Source organism: Hemitrygon akajei, chromosome 9, assembly GCF_048418815.1.
Source record: "Hemitrygon akajei chromosome 9, sHemAka1.3, whole genome shotgun sequence".
Lineage (NCBI taxonomy): Eukaryota > Metazoa > Chordata > Chondrichthyes > Myliobatiformes > Dasyatidae > Hemitrygon > Hemitrygon akajei.
The window spans coordinates 64,244,760-64,263,559 of NC_133132.1; the positions used below are offsets into that span (position 1 = coordinate 64,244,760).

Here is an 18,800-nt window from a genome sequence, read left to right on the forward strand (position 1 = left end):
CTTTGCAGAGTACTTCTATTCAGTCCAAAAGGGTGATCATGACATTTTTTCCATCCCACTCCCACTCTGCATCTCCAGCTTTCGTCCCCTACATCTCAGGTAATCAGCCACTTCTAATACAGGGGTCACATTAAGATTTCAGGACAAGGGTGTGAGAGAGTTAGAGGTTATGCTGGAGACTAGCCCTCTGCTCCACACTCCATGAAATGAACATGTGGACAGATGTCTGGCTGGCAAGCATGGTGCACGAAGAACAGCAGGATTAGGCTGGTGGCTTCCAGGCCAGTGAGTCTCACAAAGTGAGCGTGTCCCTGGATTGGAGGTATACACAGGCAGGAGATACGAAGGCCAGTGAATTCCTAGGCTGGTGAGTCAGCGAGTCTGGAGTTCAAGGCCTTGATTTGAGGATCCTGCCATCAGCGAGTCCCAAGTTCAAGACCAGCAGTTCAGGATCCCTTCATCAGTGAGCCTTAGGGTCGAATGTCGAAGACCGGGAAGTCCTGATCAAAACACAATGCCTGAAGACCTGAACCTGCAAGTCCACTGGGGAAGACAAACGGTCTTGATGTCTGCGAGTCCTCTTGTTTGGTATTCCCAGTGTCTACCGAGTTCTACATCTCACAGTTCTAGCAACTGCCCTCATTCATTTGTTAATTACAACAATGAAAGCACAATGTCACCTGGCTGCCTCTGAAAACAGCTATTCCCTCTCCCCCTAACTTCTCTACAAGACTTGTTTCGCTTTTAACTTTGCTCTCCATATATCAAATCTATTCAATTAATTTGGCCTGAAGGATGATGAATGTGGGGTTGAATCTCAGAGAAGAAAATCTTGTTGTGACTGGTTAAAGCAAAATGTAATTTCCCATGTGCTACTCCAGTGCTGGGAAACCAAATAACAGGCCAGCGCCGAAGTAACCGTGTAAACTTGTTTCAGGGTTCTGTCCTTGCCAGTGAAAGAGGCACAAATACATCAGCATGATACTGAGCAAAAGAAAGGAAGGAAAAGTGTCTGCACATTAGATTTAGAGGTATAGATTTAATAATTTCTGCAAGATTTGTGTAACATTCTGAGGAGAAGCGTCTCATTCCATTACAAACCAAAAGCATGCTATGTTGTGTCAGCCTTACACAAAAACAGGCACTGTTGCTCTGGTCACAGTGTTACTTTGTAAAGAATTCCTGGCAACTCTGCTACCGTATTTACAAAACTATCAGCAAATGAAAAACGGATTGTTTCTTCTTTTCAATATAGTCACTGAAGAAATGTCACTTAATTGACCTTTAAGAGTGCAAGGTATAAAAAAAATAAGAAAAATGTAGATTTACAAGATTCATTTAATGAAGCATCGGATAGTGACAAGGAGAGGTATGGCAGTGACATAGCTTGGCTGAATAAGTGGTGTCACCACAACAACCTTTCAATTAGCGTCAGCAAGACCAAAGATTTGATTGAATTAGAATCAGGTTTAATATCACTGGCATATATCATGAAATTTGTTGTTTTGTAGTAACAACAATACATAATCACAAAAAGTTATAAATTACAGTAAGTGTATATCAGAAAAATCAAATTACATAGTGTGCTGCAAAAAGAGAGGAAAAAGAGCGAGGTAATCTCCATGGGTTTACTGTTCATTCAGAAATCTGATGGCAGAGGGGAAGAAGCTGTTCCTGAAAGATTGAGTGTGTGTCTTCAGACTCCTTAACCTCCTGCCTGAAGGTAGCAATGAGAAGAGGACATGTGGGTGATGGAGTCACCATTCGAAGGTGTCCTCGATGCTGTTGAGATCAGTGCCTACTTTCTTTGGGGGTTGATAGTTTTCATGGAAGTGACAGTTCTTTGCAACATAATGAAAGAATGAACACTGTTCAGCTTTGAAATGCTTAAAGAGAAACACTTATTAGAAAAACTTATTAGAAGATTTTATTGTTATTTACAGATGCAACAATATGTTAATAGGACGCTTAAAAATGCAACCAAAGCAAGTACATGCTTGATAGAGCTATTTAGAAAAGCATACAATTCAGATAACAGTACTAGAATAATTTCAAGCATGTATAAGGGGTTGTCAAATCTTAAAACACATTCGACTTCATACATTAAAACAAAATGGGAGAAGGAAGGGGGGATAATTGTATCTGAGGAAGAATGGACAACAATATGGAGATATCAATGGAAGTGTACCAGTTCACGGAAATGGAGGGAGTTCGGATGGAAAACTTGATAAGATATTTTATTACACCTTCTCAGAAATCCCATTATGATAGTAACCTCCCTGTTGGCTGGAGAAATTGTGGAAATCAAAATGCAAATCATTATCATATTTTTTGGGACTACACTGTTATCAAAAACTGTTGGAGGGGATACACAATGCCCTACAAGATCTCTTTAAATGTGAAATACCCTTAGAGAGTAAGACCTTATATTTTGGGTATATACCTCAAGAATGGTTGAAATGAGATAAATATTTAGTGAATATACTGCTGGTGGCTGGTAAAAAGCCTCTTACTAGGAAATGGTTATCACAGGAGAGCCCAACTTTAAATGCATGGATGGAAATTACAACGGACATTTACAAAATCGAGAAGATAACAGCATCTGTTAATCATAAGCTGGAACAATTTAATTCATACTGGGAAAAATGGTTTAACTACATAATGCCTCATTGGCCTGATCTTATTCTCACAAATCAATGAATCTGTTGTTAAAAAAATAGATCACTCCCTACTTGTACATAGTTCTTTCCTTTTGCTTGTTTTTTCTTTCCACTCTTTTCTATAAGTGTATACCTCAGATAAATACTTTGTGGAGATTTGTGATATATATGATTATATGATATACGTGTACAATGTCTGAAATTCATCTTATGGAAATGTTTGTTTGATGATGAACTTCAATAAAAAAAATTACAAAAAAAAGTCATGGAAGTGACTTTAATTCACAACAATGTCTTTCATTATTTACAATCTATAGGGCTTTTTGTGGTAATTTAGTTTTCATTTGATAAAGAACTAGCAGGGGTTTTACTTCCCAACTCTACACCACACTCCAGTTCAGTTGGTGGTAGTAATGCACCTTTAAGTTGGAGTGCTAACCGCCATTAAAAGAAGAGCTTACAACTTCCTGCAGTTTTTCCCGATCTCATGCAGAGGCCGTCCATACCGGGGAGGTAGAATGTTCCCCACAGTACATTTGTAGAAATTTGTGAGAGTCATTGGTGACATATCAGTTCTCCTTAAGCTCCTAATGAAGCATAGCTTCTTTGTAATTGTATCAATGTGTTGGGCCAAGGGTTGAACTTCAGAGATGTAAACTCACAGCAAGTTGAAACTGCTCACTCTTTCCACTGCTGATCCCTCAATGATGATGATGTGTGTTGCCTTGACTTCCCCTTCCTGAAGTCCACAATCAATTCCCTGGTCCTGATGACATTAAGTACAAGGATATTGTTGCGGCACTACTCAACCAGCTGATCAATCTCATTCCTTTATGCCCCCTCATCACCATCTGAAATTCTGCCAACAATAGTTGTTCTGTCAGCAAATTTGTAGATGACATTTGAGCTGTACCTAGCCACACATTTGTGGGTGGAGAGAGAGTAGAGCAGTGGACTAAGCACGCATCCTTGTAGTGTTGATTGTCAGCAAAGAGGAGATGCTATTTGTGATGTGCACAGACTCCCAGTGAGGAAGTCAAGGATCCAGGGATCCAGTTGCAGGGGGAGGTACCGAGGCCCAAATATTGAAGCTTCTTGATTAGAACTGAGGGTGTGATTGTGTTTAACACTGAGCTGTAATCAATAAACAGCAGCCCGACATCAGTATTACTGTCGTCCAGGTGATCCAAGGCTGAGTGGAGACCCAGTGAGGTTGCATCCACTGTACATCCATTGTGACGATAGGCAAAATGCAGCGGGTCCAGGTCCCTACTTAGGCAGGATTTGATTCTAGCCAACCTCTCAAAATACTTCATCACAGTTAATATGGGTGCCATGGCCAACAGTCATTCAGGCAGGTCACCCTGCTTTTCTTGTGCATTGTGCACCTTATGATTGTCACCACTTTGAAGCAGGAGGGAACCTTTGACTGCAGCAGTGAAAGATTGAAGATGTGCTTGAACACTTCTGTTAGTTGGCTGGCACAGGTTTTCAGAGCCCCAACAGATACACTATCAGGGCTTGATGCCTTGAAAGGGTTCACCTTCTTGAAAGACGTATTGACGTCAGCTTTCGAGACTAAAGTCACAGGGTCATCAGATACCACAAGGATTTGCACAGGTGTAGCTTTATTCTCCCTTTCAAAGCATGCATAAAAGGCGCTGAGCTCATCTGGGAATGAAACATCACAGCCATTCACGATTTTAGGTTTTGCACTGTAGGAAGTAATGGCCTGCAAACCCTACCAGAGCTGACATGCATCTGATTCCATCTCTTACCTCAATCAGAAATTTTTTTTTGCTCTTAAACTAGCCATTCATATGTCATACCCGGAACTGTATAGTTCTGGATCACTGTTCTTGAATGTCACAGATCTGGCCCTCAGTAAACTATGAATAGCTTGATTCATCCATGACATTTGGTTTAGGTATGTCCAGTATGATCTTGAAGGCACATACGCAACCACAATCTTGATGAAGTTGGTGACAACTGTGACATATTCATTCAGATTCGAAGATGAATCCCTGAATATTGTCCAGTCCACCAACTCAAAGTAGCCCTGTAAGCACTACTCCACCGCCCTTGAGCATAGTTTATTTTTCCTCATCACTGGTACCGCGGTCTTTTGTCTCTGCCTATACGCCACAAGTGGTACAGCCAGATGATCCGATTTTCCAAAGTGTGGGTGAGAGATGGCATAGTAAGCATTCCTGATTGTGGTTATAACAATAGTCAAGTGTGTTGGTTTTTTGGTTCCACAGGCGGCAGTCATTCAGAGATTTCTTCAAGCTGGCTAGTTGAAATCCCCCACAATGATAAAGGCATCAGAGTGTGCTGTTTCGTGCCTGTTGATTACAGAGCTTCATCCCTCCAGTGCCTACCTGACATTGTCCTAAGGTAGAATGTACACTGCTACCAGGATGATGGCAGAAAACTCCCTCGGCAGATAAAATGGACGACATTTGACCACTAGATATTCCAGGTTGGGTAAGCGGTACTGAGACAGAACAACTATGTCTGTGCACCAAGATGAGTTCATCATAAAGCATACTCCATCTCTTCTACCTTTAAAAGACTCAGTTGTCCTGTCTGAAGAGAATGGTGAAGTCATTGAGCTGCAACAATGGCAGGGTGAGCCATGTTTCTGTGAAACAAAAGAACACAGCAGTCCCTGATGTCCTTCTGAAACAGCAATCTTGCTTTGAGGTCTTCAATTTTATTTTCCAGAGACTCGACATTCCCCAGCAGGCTAGTCAGGAGTGGGGGGAGGGTCTAAAGACTCTGCGTTTCAATCATACCCATAGACTGGCTCAGCATCAGTGCCTCCATTTTCTTAAAAGGGATCTGCACTCATGACCAAAGTCTGCCACCCAGGATTTGTCAATCTTGAGGACTGACAGACTTTTTAAACGACTTAAAATGATGTTGTTTACTGAAGTACCCATGGCTGTGATTGTGGATTTCAGCTGTAGTAGTACCGAACAGGAACATCTGATGATTTCCATCAGAGTTACACACAAAGAATCGCCCTTTATCAGCGCACCTTGATGATCAACGTGGACTTCAGGAAGATGATGTTGGAAGAACACACAACAGTCTTCATTAAGGGGTCAGTGGTGGAAAGAGAGAACAGCTCCAAGTTACCGGACATCATCATCTTGAGTCCAATACATTGATGCAATCAAGAAGGTGGCACATTAGTGATTCTACTTCATTAGGAGTCTGAGGAGATTTGATATGTTACTAAAGACTCTTGCAAGTATTTGTAGATGTACAATGGAGAGCATTCTAACTGACTGCATAGTCAACCTAGTATAGAGACCTTAATAAACAGAATCGAAAGAGGCAAAAAAAGGTTTGTAGATTCAGCCAGCTCCATCATGGGCATAAGCCTCCCCACCATCCAGGTCATCTTCAAGAGGCAGTGCCTATCATTAGGAACCCTCACCATCCAAGACATGCCCTCTTCTCATTACTACCATCAAGGTAGTGGGAGGTGGGGCTACAGGAACCTAAAAACCCACACTCCGTTTTAGGAACAGTTTATTTCCCTCTGCCATCAGATGTCTGAATGATCTTCATTCCTCTTTTGCACTCTATGTTTTGTAAATTGCTGTACTTTTTATGTCTTGTACTCTAATCAAGCCAACGGTTTTCATGACATTCTGATTAAAGCAAGATTACAAGTATTAGCCAGCAATGGAAGATTATTTCATTGCAACTTGCGCCCTTCACACATTTAAAATGAAGCTGATTACCCTCTGGAGCTGTAAGTGTCTGACTGTCAATAATTTGACTTCATCAATATTCTGATAGATGAACCAGAGTCTTAACCACAGAAACATGTGACCTTGCCCCATTAGCTCTTTGAAATAGCTATACAATTGAATAAAAATACTTGCTTAACTGTTATTTCCCAAGGAACATTTTATGTGGAAACACATCACCTCATGATGTGAATATCAAGTAGATCAGACTAGAATATACAGTAAAAGCTACCAGAATTCGTTACCACAATCGACTGTGGAGGCCAAGTCATTGGGTATATTTAAAGTGCAGATTGCTAAGTTCTTGATTAGTAAGGGGATGAAAGGTTACGGGGAATGAGCAGGAGAATGGGGTTGAGAGGGCTAATAAATCAGCCATGATAGAATGGTGGAGCAGATTCGATGGGCCAAATGGCCTAAATCTGCTCCTAGGTTTATGGACATCCCCAATAGCATGAAAATAGGTGAAAGGGCAAGTTGTAATAAAGATATTGTGAGAAAATCCTTTTCATTGTATTAGATTGGAATTGGAATAGATTCATGGAAAACTTGGCAAATGGAATTTAATGTGGGAAAGTGCAAGGTCCTGCCATAAATGGGTGCAAAAATGAGTAAACTTGAGAGGAACCATGAATCATAAGTGCAGTAACAGTTTAAGAGGGTAAATGGTATATTGGCCTTTATTCAAATACAAAGTTTAAAAACAGGAAAGTTTCATTATAATTGTACTGGGTATTGGTGAGGCAATACCTAGGCTGTGGCACACAGTTTATTCTCCTTACACAAAAAAGGATAAATTAACCTGAATCGACGTTGAATGTTATCCATAATCAAGGGACAGAAACTTCTTCTCCGAGATCGCAAATAACTGGAGTTCTCTGCCCCTGAAAGTTGTGGAGGACAACTTAATAGAAGTAGTTTAAATGGGAGTGGGGAGGGGGGTGGTGGGTAAGAGAAAACAATTTTTTTTGAAAAAAATCAGAAGAATTAAGGCAATGGGGATCTGGCAGGGGAAGATCTGAGGCCTTGGTTAGACTGGCCATGATCATATTGAATGGCAAAGCAGATCTAAGGAACAGGTGACTACTCCTGCCCCTACTTTCTTGCGTTCTCCCAGTTCCACAACTATTAATGCCACAGGAGCAAGTCTGTCTTTAGCTACATTTGATTGAGTAATGAACTGGCAATTGGCCTCAACTCCTTGGTACCAAAGACAACCAGTGAATGTCCCTGTACCTATTCACTAGCCAATAGCCAAAGATGAATAAAATATTTGCATCTAGAATGGAGGAATCAAGAATTTTAAAGAGGTCTAACATTAGAGGACGTGTATTTAAGCTGATTGGGGTGTGGGGGGGGGGGGGAGAGAAAGAGTTCAAAGAAAATGGCCAGGGCAAGTTCTTTCCCTGCACAGAAAGTAGTGAGTGCCTAGAATGTGCTGTCAAGGTTGTACTGGAGGCAGATATGATAGAGTTATTTAAGAGGCTCTTGGATTGGAACATGAATATGCAGCGAATGCAGAGATATGGAACATGTTCAGGCAGAAGGGATCAGTTTAGTAGGATGTCATTAGCTTAATTAGTCCAGTACAATACTGTGGGTCAAAGGGGCTGTTGCTGTGCTGTACTGTTCTTTGTTCAAATTGTGAACTTAATTTTGTATCAATAAGAAAGATTGATTTATGGGCAATGTATCCTGGATGCTATGGACAATGTTTTAATCCTTCCAGGATTGGATCAAGTTCAGAATCAAGTTTATTATCACTGTCTTATATGACATGAAATTTGTCTTGCAGCAGTACAATGCAGAGACATAAAATTACTATAAGTTACAAAGTAAATAGTACAGTGTTCATGGATCATTCAAAAGTTTGATGGCGGAAGGGGAGAAGGCATTTCGGAACTGCTTAATGCTTTGGGACAAAGATAAATCTTATTTTGATGATTTAGATTAGAATACATGAGAAATGGCAAGTTTGCAGATTACACTTAAATAGGGAGCAATGCAAACAGTAAGGTATCAAGATTTATAACAGTGTTTTGATCATCTGGATAGGCAGACCCAGGAATGGCAAATGGAATTTAATTTGAATTAGTTTATTAAATGAGTCCTGTAATAGAACAGAGGAATCTCAGAGTACAGGTACATAGGACTGCAGCAATTCAAGAAGGTAACTCACCAGCTGGAACGTTTGAGTAATAAAAAAAAATTTCCTCAATGCCCTTCATTGGACATCCCAGCAATCTGGCAAGTGAATATAATCACACTGATTCTGAGACAAGTAAAAGTCCACTCCATTAGGAGACAATGAATTAATTATTCTATTGTGGACCTTGTCTCACAGACTTAATGTCTAGAGGGAACATTTCAGTGAAGTTTATTGTAGTGTTCAAAGTTCAAGTTAAGTAAAATTTCTGTACATCTTGATGACATAATTCACCTTGACAAATGTACTGTTTTTCTTCCTACTATTTAATTTGTAGAACACCACAATACCCGTTCTGTCTACTATAATCTTTACAAGTCACAATCTCATCCAAAGATTTATCAAAGAGCAACAGTGTTAGAGATTGAAACTGTGATGTCAAAAGATTCCTCTACCAAGATATATGCGTAATTGAAGCAAATAATCTGTGGCCAAAGTGTGCTTGATTAGCCCGTGGTCAGTAATTGGATACTTGTATCCTAAACATGTTCCACTACAAAGCCAAAAATAATTGCCATGAGCACCAGAAAAGATGCAATACAAGTCTTGTTTCTACCATAACTCTTGCCAGGATTATTGCTTTCTGGACTTTATCTTCTCTCTGTTTGCATCATTTAACATTAAATACACTGGTTCACTCAACACAAATGACCTTCTTCATGTTACTGGATGCAATGATCCACAGACATCATTAATACCAGAGATGCCATTTGCACATGCCAAAACTACTGCTAATTATTTTCCACTTTGCCTTCAGTTTTACATCAGTCACATTGCAACTTGCTTTCCAAAAATGAACTCTGCTGCTATGGTCAACATGCCAGAGGCAATAGTGAATATAATGGGGTCAGAATCTTTAAAAAATTCAGGCACGCATTTATACCATAGAGAAGCTCCTTGGAATTAATTTTCATGTGTTCTGTCATGCAATATATAGCCATTTTCTATCCTACCACATTACATAACACTCAGTCAAAAAAACCTAAAAGAAACTTACAGTTGTTCCAGGACAACTTTTATTTTGGTTCAAGCATCAAGTGATCCAGCAAGCAGATATTCTTTTGTTTTTCCATTTGGTTCAAGGGTATCAGTACATGTATGGTAGCCTGAAAGGAGACAAAGTATCTGTCATTTCAACATCATATCAAAGTAACACAACAGAACAAATAAATGCTAGAAACTAACATTAGGTCATAAGGCATTTATTTTTGCCTTCGCTGTGAGTGACCATGAGAACAAAAATCTAACATATCAGAAACTGAACAGGCTATAGCACAGATGCAAGATTATTGTTCCTCACAATGTGAGGCACCAATCTGTCACAGTTTTCTTACCTGGCATTCCAAGCAAAAAGCCCATTTGTACCACAAATTCCCAAACTCAAGCTGCCAAAGGTACATCTACTAAATACTGACTTGAAGGGGGTAAATATTTATGCACTCAATTATTTTGTGTTTTATATTTGTAATTAATTTAGATTACTTTGTAGGGATGTTTTCACTTTGACATGAAAAAGTATTTTTCTGTTGATCAGTGTCAAAAAAGCCAAATTAAATCCACTGTGATTCAATATTGTAAAACAGTAAAACATGAAAACTTCCGGGGGGGGAGGGCATGATTTCTTTTTTATAGGAACTGTATGTATATACATATGGATCTATGTTAATAAATGGGTAGATTCAGAAGTCATAATGAGAATCAGAATCAGGGTTAATATCACCGGCATACATCATGGAATGTGCTGTTTTGTGGCAGCAGTACATTGCAATACATAATAAAAAACTATAAATTACCATAAGAAATAGATATTTAAAATTAATTTAAATAAGTAGCACAAAAGAGAGCAAACAAAAATAGTGAGGTAGTATACATGGGTTCATTGTCCATTCAGAAATCTGGTGGCAGAACGAAAGAAGTTGTTCCAAAAACGTTGAGTATTTGTCTTCAGGCTCCTGAACCTCCTTCTAGATGGTAACAATGAGAAGAGCACATATCCTGGGTGACGGGGGTCCTTAATGATGCCGCCTTTTTGAGGCATCACCTTTTGAAGGTGTCCTGGATACTGGGAGGTAAATGCTCATGATGGAGCTGGCTGAGTTTGCAACCTTCTGCAGCTTTTTCCAACTTTGTGCAATGGCCCCTCCATAACAGATGGTGATGAAGCAACCAGTTAGAATCCTCTCCAACATACATCTGTAGAAATTTGCTAGAGTCTTTGGTGAAGTACCAATTCTCCTCAAACTCCTGATGAAATATACCCACTGTTGTGCCTTCTTTGTAATTGCATCAATATGTTGGACTCAGTATAGGTCTTCAGAGATGTTGACACTTGAGAACTTGAAACTGCTCACCCTTTCCATTGCTGATCCCTTGATGAGGACTGGTATGTGTTCCCTTTGACTTCCCCTTCGTGAAGTCCACAATCAATTCCTTGGTCCAATGGTTTATTGACCACTGTTATCAAAGGAATGGTATATGAAAAGGGTAAAGAATTCTCACTGTAGTTAAACCTCAGCCAGACAAAAAACTCTCCTTACCCTAGGATGATATATTTGGCTTTACGGGGAATACAGCAAAGGATTATGTGAAGTCCACAATGAAAAGATCTGTCCTGTGAGGAAAGATTGGAGTTTAAATAATAAATCATCTGCTTAAACGTTAGTGAAATATGGAGTGCTGCTTGCTACAACTCTGGAGTCATCAACTTGGGGCAGTAGTCTCAAAATATTTAGGACTAAATTGAGTAATTCCATTACTCAGAGTATCGTAAATCTATGAAATGACTAAGAATATCAAGACCAGGAGAATGAATTAAAGATCCTTTATCCCACTCTTATCCACTTCCTATTCCCACTCTATCAGATGAGCTGCTTTGAGGTGCTGAATGGTCTGGCCCTGCCTCACATGTAGTGGACAAAACTAGGAGGACCAGGACCTCCACTGGTTAAAGTCAATTATGGATGCTGAGTCCAAGCTATCTACATTGTATATGCAAGTCAGGGAAGTACAATATGGAGAGTAAGCTACTGTCCATGCAGCATGCTCTCCCTCTCCACACAGCTAACAAATCCAAATGAACAATATAGAACAACAGAGTTTGGCACCAACGGCATTGCAGGAGTTGCCAATCAGCATTAAAACTCAACATAGGACTGCCTTAGTGAATATTTCCTCTGGGTTTACTCCTAAAGCCTTCCCCATGAATGGGCATAGCTGCAAGGCAGCAGAGGTTTGAGATCAGAGTTTTCTTCTCCTTGATGACCTGCCAACCATGGCTGACAAGCTCCATCTTTCTGAAGAGATTGGTTTTTAGGCACCAGTAACACACCTTTGCACCTTCTCCTGTCAGTAGAAACAGTTCTGCTCGCCTTATTAGCGAAGCCCCATGTGAAGGCTAGGAGCTCAACTTGTTTATAGAGGCTATTTGAGATGCAAGCTACTGGGGGCATTTAATAGATAGCGGGAGCTTACCTCCACTACTCCGCCCCTCTCCCAAACGGCTACGATAACCTTAAGGAACTGGCAAAAACTAGACAAATACATGAAGAACAAGCTCAGGAGAAGGGCAAACAAACAAGGCTACTGAATACTCACACAATTCTTCAAAACTTACTGATAAAGAAATCCATTACCAGCTTTTCCAATACAGTTTAATATATTTAAAATGAGAAACCAGGGAGTGCACTTGTGATGGGGAGAGGAAGAAGGTGAAGTAAAAACAATCATTCCAATTATCCAACACAGTGTACACATGATAGAGGATAATCTCTGCACAATGCTAGCATACTATAGTCAAATGGGGAAAAATAAGCATAATTTCACACACTGGACAGCAGACACACAGAAAACTCAGCAACATTTTGCAACATCCCAAATTACAAACTAATAATCCATCGCATGTACTGCTTCTGCCAAAAATACAATGTATTTATGCATTATTTGTGCCAAAAAGTGCAGTCAGCAGACAGGATGTTGAAAAATTGGCACCCTGATGGCTCAGTAGACAGTTGCATCACTCCAGTTTTGGTAATAATCCAATTAAACCTGGTGGGTGCTCATTTGCCCATCTCACTTTGACTAAGATATACATAAATATGAGGGGGCTCAAAGAGATCGAACTAGAAGACAGGAAATGATTTGTTTTTCCCCAGAGATTTGTAAGTCTTTGGCATTTTCCTTCTCAAAGTGGAAGCATGGGACAACTGGACTCTAGATTCCAGGAGGCAGAGGCAGCAAGTGTAAACATCGCGGCAAGGAGGCTGCAGGACGAGACGTGAGCCAATGTTCGACTCCATTTCACCGATTAAAGCTTCCATTGTTCGCTGATTAAAGCAATGAGGGAGATTGAAATATCAAAGTGAAAACAGAAGTTGAGCACCGGCTGCCTGCCTTTTGATCACTAGTGGGATCACTCTCCTACCAGAGAGGGGAGAATGCCTTCTGAATGCTGGTGGGATCACACTGCCATTGGAGAGGGGAGACTACCTTTTGATTACTGGTGGAATCGCTCTACCGCCAGAGAGGGAAACCTGTGTGGCCTGCTGCTGTGCCCGGAGAATGTTACCCAGGTTTTGAGTTTTGGATATGGACTTGGACAATGGACTTTTTTCATATTCTGTGTTTTTCACCCGATCTTTCTCATTTTTCTGTGCGCGGGGAGGGGGATGGGGGGTGATGTGCCTGTTCCGCTTTGGGGGTTTTTTTGCACAGGGAGGGGGATTTGGGGGTTGATGATCATGCTGCTGTTCCTTCTTGGTTTCATGGCTATCTGGAGAAGATGATTTTCAGAGTTGCATATTTTGATAATGAATGAACCTTTGAGATTCCTTGCCATTTAATTTCCCTTCCCAGTCACACATGGGCCTGTCTTATCCTCAACCTCCTCCATTGCCAGGGAGAAGCCAAATACAACCAAGAAGAACAACACCTCATATTCCACCTTGGTAGTCTACAACCCAACAACAAACATGGAATTCCTCAATTTCAGCTAACCTGCACTTCTTACACCCCTTCTCCTGATCTACATTCTTCTTTCCAAAATCCATTCCCCCATCCTCTAAACACCCAATTTCTTTTATCACCCCTACCTATACCATTTTTCCATCACTCATACATTCTTCCCAATGAGTCCCATATCACATCTTCCTCCAAATGCACACCAACCCCACCATTCGGTTCCATTCTTCACCTTTCTTATCAGATTCCATAATCTGCAACTCTGTGTTGACTCCACATCACTGCCAGTTTCTGTTGCTATCTCCACACTTCACTCCAAATGAAGGATGTTGACTGTCCAGTCTCCTTCGATGATGCCACCCACTGCCTTCCTCCAGCAGCTTGTTTCTAACTTCAGGGCTTCTGTCAGTGAAGTATAGATGCTTGATGAAGAGTAAAAGATTATCACAGATACACAGAAAGGTGATTAAACATATCAACTCCTGCTTGAGAAGCAACTTGGATTCACTCCAATTTGCCAACCAACAAAAAAAAGGTCAACTGCAGATGCCATTTCATTGGCTCTTCACTCAACCCTGGAAAATCAGGACAGTGAAGATGCATACATCATGATGCTCTTCATTGACTACAGCTATCCTCCCCTCAAAACTAATCAATAAACTTCAACACCTTGGCCTCAATACCTCATTGTACAACTGGTTCCTCAATCTCCTCACTTGCAGACCCCAGTCAGTTTGGATTAGATAGATAGATAGATAGATACTTTATTCATCCCCATGGGGAAATTCAACTTTTTTTCCAATGTCCCATACACTTGTTGTAGCAAAACTAATTACATACAATACTTAACTCAGTAAAAAATATGATATGCATCTAAATCACTATCTCAAAAAGCATTAATAATAGCTTTTAAAAAGTTCTTAAGTCCTGGCGGTAGAATTGTAAAGCCTAATGGCATTGGGGAGTATTGACCTCTTCATCCTGTCTGAGGAGCATTGTATCGATAGTAACCTGTCGCTGAAACTGCTTCTCTGTCTCTGGATGGTGCTATGTAGAGGATGTTCAGAGTTATCCATAATTGACCGTAGCCTACTCAGCGCCCTTCGCTCAGCTACCAATGTTAAACTCTCCAGTACTTTGCCCACGACAGAGCCCGCCTTCCTTACCAGCTTATTAAGACGTGAGGCGTCCCTCTTCTTAATGCTTCCTCCCCAACACGCCACCACAAAGAAGAGGGCGCTCTCCACAACTGACCTATAGAACATCTTCAGCATCTCACTACAGACATTGAATGACGCCAACCTTCTTAGGAAGTACAGTCGACTCTGTGCCTTCCTGCACAAGGCATCTGTGTTGGCAGTCCAGTCTAGCTTCTCGTCTAACTGTACTCCCAGATACTTGTAGGTCTTAACCTGCTCCACACATTCTCCATTAATGATCACTGGCTCCATATGAGGCCTAGATCTCCTAAAGTCCACCACCATCTCCTTGGTCTTGGTGATATTGAGACGCAGGTAGTTTGAGTTGCACCATATCACAAAGTCCTGTATCAGTTTCCTATACTCCTCCTCCTGTCCATTCCTGACACACCCCACTATGGCCGTGTCATCAGCGAACTTCTGCACATGGCAGCATTGAGATTGGCAACATCTCAAAAGTTCAAAGTACATTTATCATACAAGTATGTATATTATATACAATCTTGAGATTTGTTTCCTTACAGGCAGCCACAAACCAAAGAAACCCAGTGGAACCCAAAAGACAGTCGAACACCAAATGTGCAGAAAAAAAATTGTGCAAATAATAAAACTAAGCAAATAGCATTCAGAACTGAAGTTAAAGAAAGCGAGTCCACAGCCTGAAAGCCAGTCATAACTATAGCCAATTTAGGAGCCCAACAGTTGCAAGCCATAACCTCAGTTCAGCACAGAGACAAGTAAACCTTTCAGAGCAGCGAGCTGAATCAGTCCATCCCTCACCACCGACACCCTGACCTTTTCAATCTGGCCTGGCATTTAATCGTCCAACCCTTGGGCTCGGGACCTACTATCTCGATTCGGCCAGGTGCTTAAGCAATCAAATCTCAGATCTTTTCCTGTTTTCAGGCCTGGGTCTGGTCTCACCACCTTAACGCTGCATCGTCTCACTTTAGTTCTGCCACAAGTCAGCTCCAGTAGTGGTCAAACATTGGCTTTATCTCCGCTCTTGGGCACAGGCCCTATTGCCTTGATTCAGCCCATACACTCCACACTGCGAACATCCTGACCTTTGAGACTTCAGTTTACAGCACAAAAATGCCAAGTCGTACAAGTGGTTCAACAGCTCAACTCCGAAAGGCAAGTTACAAACTTCTTCATCATCTCCTTCAGCATAGTTGCACCACAGGGCTCTGATATTTGTTGCTTATTTATTTATTATTATTTCTTTTTTTAATTTCTTTTGTATTTGCACAGGCTATTGTCTTTTGCACATTGGTTGTTTGCCTGTCCTGTTGGGTGCAGTCTCTCACTGATTCTATTATGTTTCTTGTATTTACTGTGAATGTCAGTAAGAAAATGAATCAAAAGGTTGATTATCGAGACATATATGTACTTTGTTAATTCAGCTTACTTTGAACTTTGAAATTTGTGAGCAAACTGTGCAAGCCATTAGCTTTTCATCACTGCAAGAATACATCACCCTTATCAGGTTAACAGTGTTTGATATCTGACTTTCTGTGACAAGAAGATAATACCTACAGATATGTGCTAGCAAATAAAGGATGCCAAATTCTTCAAGAATACTTGGGTACAGAAAAGAGCAGTTTGAAAGAAATACAAATTGAACTAAATTTCTCACAGACGTAGGGAAAACGTTTTTTCATTACAGCATAGCAAAATGCCCTTCAGCGCATCTAGTCCATTAAAACTATTATCAACTTGCACCTGGACCATAGCCCTCTACATCCCTCCCATCCACTTAACCAAACTTGTCTTAAATGCTGAAATCGAACCCACATCGCTGACTTCCACTTGCAGCTCATTCCACACTCTCACCATCCTCTAAGTGAAGAAGTTCCCCCAAGGTTCCCCTTAAACATTCCACTTTTCACGCTTAACCCACAACCTCTAATTCTTTTTTTCTTTTTTCCTTTCTTTCTTTTTAAATCTTTTTATTAATTTTAAGAAAAACATAAGTGAAATATGAATACAAAATGTTTGAGAGTACATAATTAATAGTTTAAATAAACAATCAGATATGTAATAATCAATATATAAAGCCTTCCAAACTCATAGTATTAATGTAAAAGAATCGAAAAAGAGAAAAAAAAACAAAAAAAAACTAAAAGAAAACTTTTAAAAAAACTAACCAACATGGGCAATTGCATAATGTTAAATACATACAGTAGTGCCGATACCTCCGAACCTCCATCCAAATAATTAAGGATAATAACAGTGAGGTTTAGGATCAGACCATTTAACTCATATGAAAATGTTGAATAAATGGTCTCCAAGTTTCCTCAAATTTAACTGAAGAATCAAAAACCACACTTTAATTTTTTCTAAACTCAGACAAGAAATAGTTTGAGAAAACCACTGAAATACAGTTGGAGGGTTAATTTCTTTCCAATTCAGTAAAATAGATCTTCTAGCCATTAATGTAACAAATGCAATCATTCGTTGAGATGAAGCGGATAAACAATTATTATCTATCATTGGTAAACCAAAAATTGCAGTAAAAGGATGTGGTTGGAAATTGATATTTAAAACTCGAAATAATATTAAAAATATCTTTCCAATAATTTTGTAAACAAGGACAAGACCAAAACATATGAGTCAATGAAGCAACATCAGAATGACATCTGTCACAGGTTGAATTAACATAAGAATAAAATCGAGCAAGTTTATCTTTAGACATGTGAGCTCTATGTACAACCTTAAATTGTATTAGGGCATGTTTAGCACAAATAGAGGACGAATTTACCAATGATAAAAAAATTTCCCATTGCTCAGTAGATATAGGACAATGCAATTCTTCTTGCCATTCCGTCTTAATTTTTTTTGATACATCTGGCTGTACACTCATAATCATATTATAAATGATAGCTACTAAACCCTTTTGACAAGGATTGAGGGCTAAAATTCTTTCTGTAATGTCCAATGGACATTCTTTCGAAAAAGACTTTAATTCATTATACAGAAAATTTCTGACTTGCAAATATCTAAAAAAATGGGTTTTAGGTAAATTATATTTATTAGATAGCTGTTCAAAGGACATAATGTTATCATCCAAAAACAGATCACGAAAACATGTTATACCTTTTGTTTTCCATAATAGAAAAGCTTGATCTATAGATGAAGGCCGAAAGAAGTAGTTAGATATTATAGGACATGACAGCATAAACTTATTCAAGCCAAAAAATTTACGAAATTGAAACCAAATTCGTAATGTATACTTGACTATGGGATTAGTTATCTGTTTATTCATTTTAAATAACGAAAAAGGAAGTGAAGATCCTAAGATTGAGATCAATGAAAAATCTTGCACAGATTTACATTCCAAATTTACTCATTGTGGGCAAGCAGCTGTAGTCGATTCTTGTGTCCAGAATATTAAATACCGTGTATTAACTGCCCAATAGTAAAATCTTAAGTTTGGTAGAGCCAAGCCGCCCTCCTTCTTAGGCTTCTGTAAATATTTTTTGCCTAGTCTAGGATTTTTGTTCTGCCACAAATAAGAAGATATTTTAGAGTCAACCATATCAAAAAAAGATTTAGGAATAAAAATTGGTAATGCTTGAAATAAATATAAAAATTTAGGTAGTATCATCATCTTAATGGCATTAACTCTGCCTACCAAAGACAAAGATAATGGAGACCACCTATTAGCAAGTTGCTTAATTTGATCGATTAAAGGTAGAAAATTAATTTTAAATAAATCTTTATATTTTTTAGTAATTTTAATACCTAAATAAGTAAAATAATCTGTAACAATTCTATATGGTACATGATTATAAATTGGAACTTGCATATTTAATGGTAATAGTTCACTCTTATTAAAATTCAATTTATAACCAGAAAAGTTACTAAATTGAGCGAGCAAAGAAGAAATAGCAGGAATAGATCTTTCAGGGTCAGATATATATAATAACAAGTCATCCGCATATAATGATACCTTATACGTCGTCTCCCCACGGGTAATACCGAAAATATTGGGTGATTCATGAATAGC

At 39.5% G+C, this 18,800-nt stretch overlaps 1 protein-coding gene across 10 annotated transcripts in view; it reads right to left on the reverse strand.

The window, feature by feature from the left end:
- Positions 1-18,800, reverse strand: part of disp1 (dispatched homolog 1 (Drosophila)) — a 513,892-nt gene that overhangs the window by 373,773 nt on the left and 121,319 nt on the right. For 8 of the 10 annotated variants that reach the window (XM_073056151.1, XM_073056144.1, XM_073056139.1 and 5 more), the window contains one exon: positions 9,631-9,739. The exons of 1 other annotated variant lie outside the window; for it this stretch is intronic. The gene's annotated coding sequence lies outside the window, so the exon portion shown is untranslated. Of the gene's footprint in view, positions 1-9,630; positions 9,740-13,821; positions 14,078-18,800 lie in introns of those variants that run through there. One more of the 10 variants, XM_073056142.1, reaches the window with a different exon arrangement.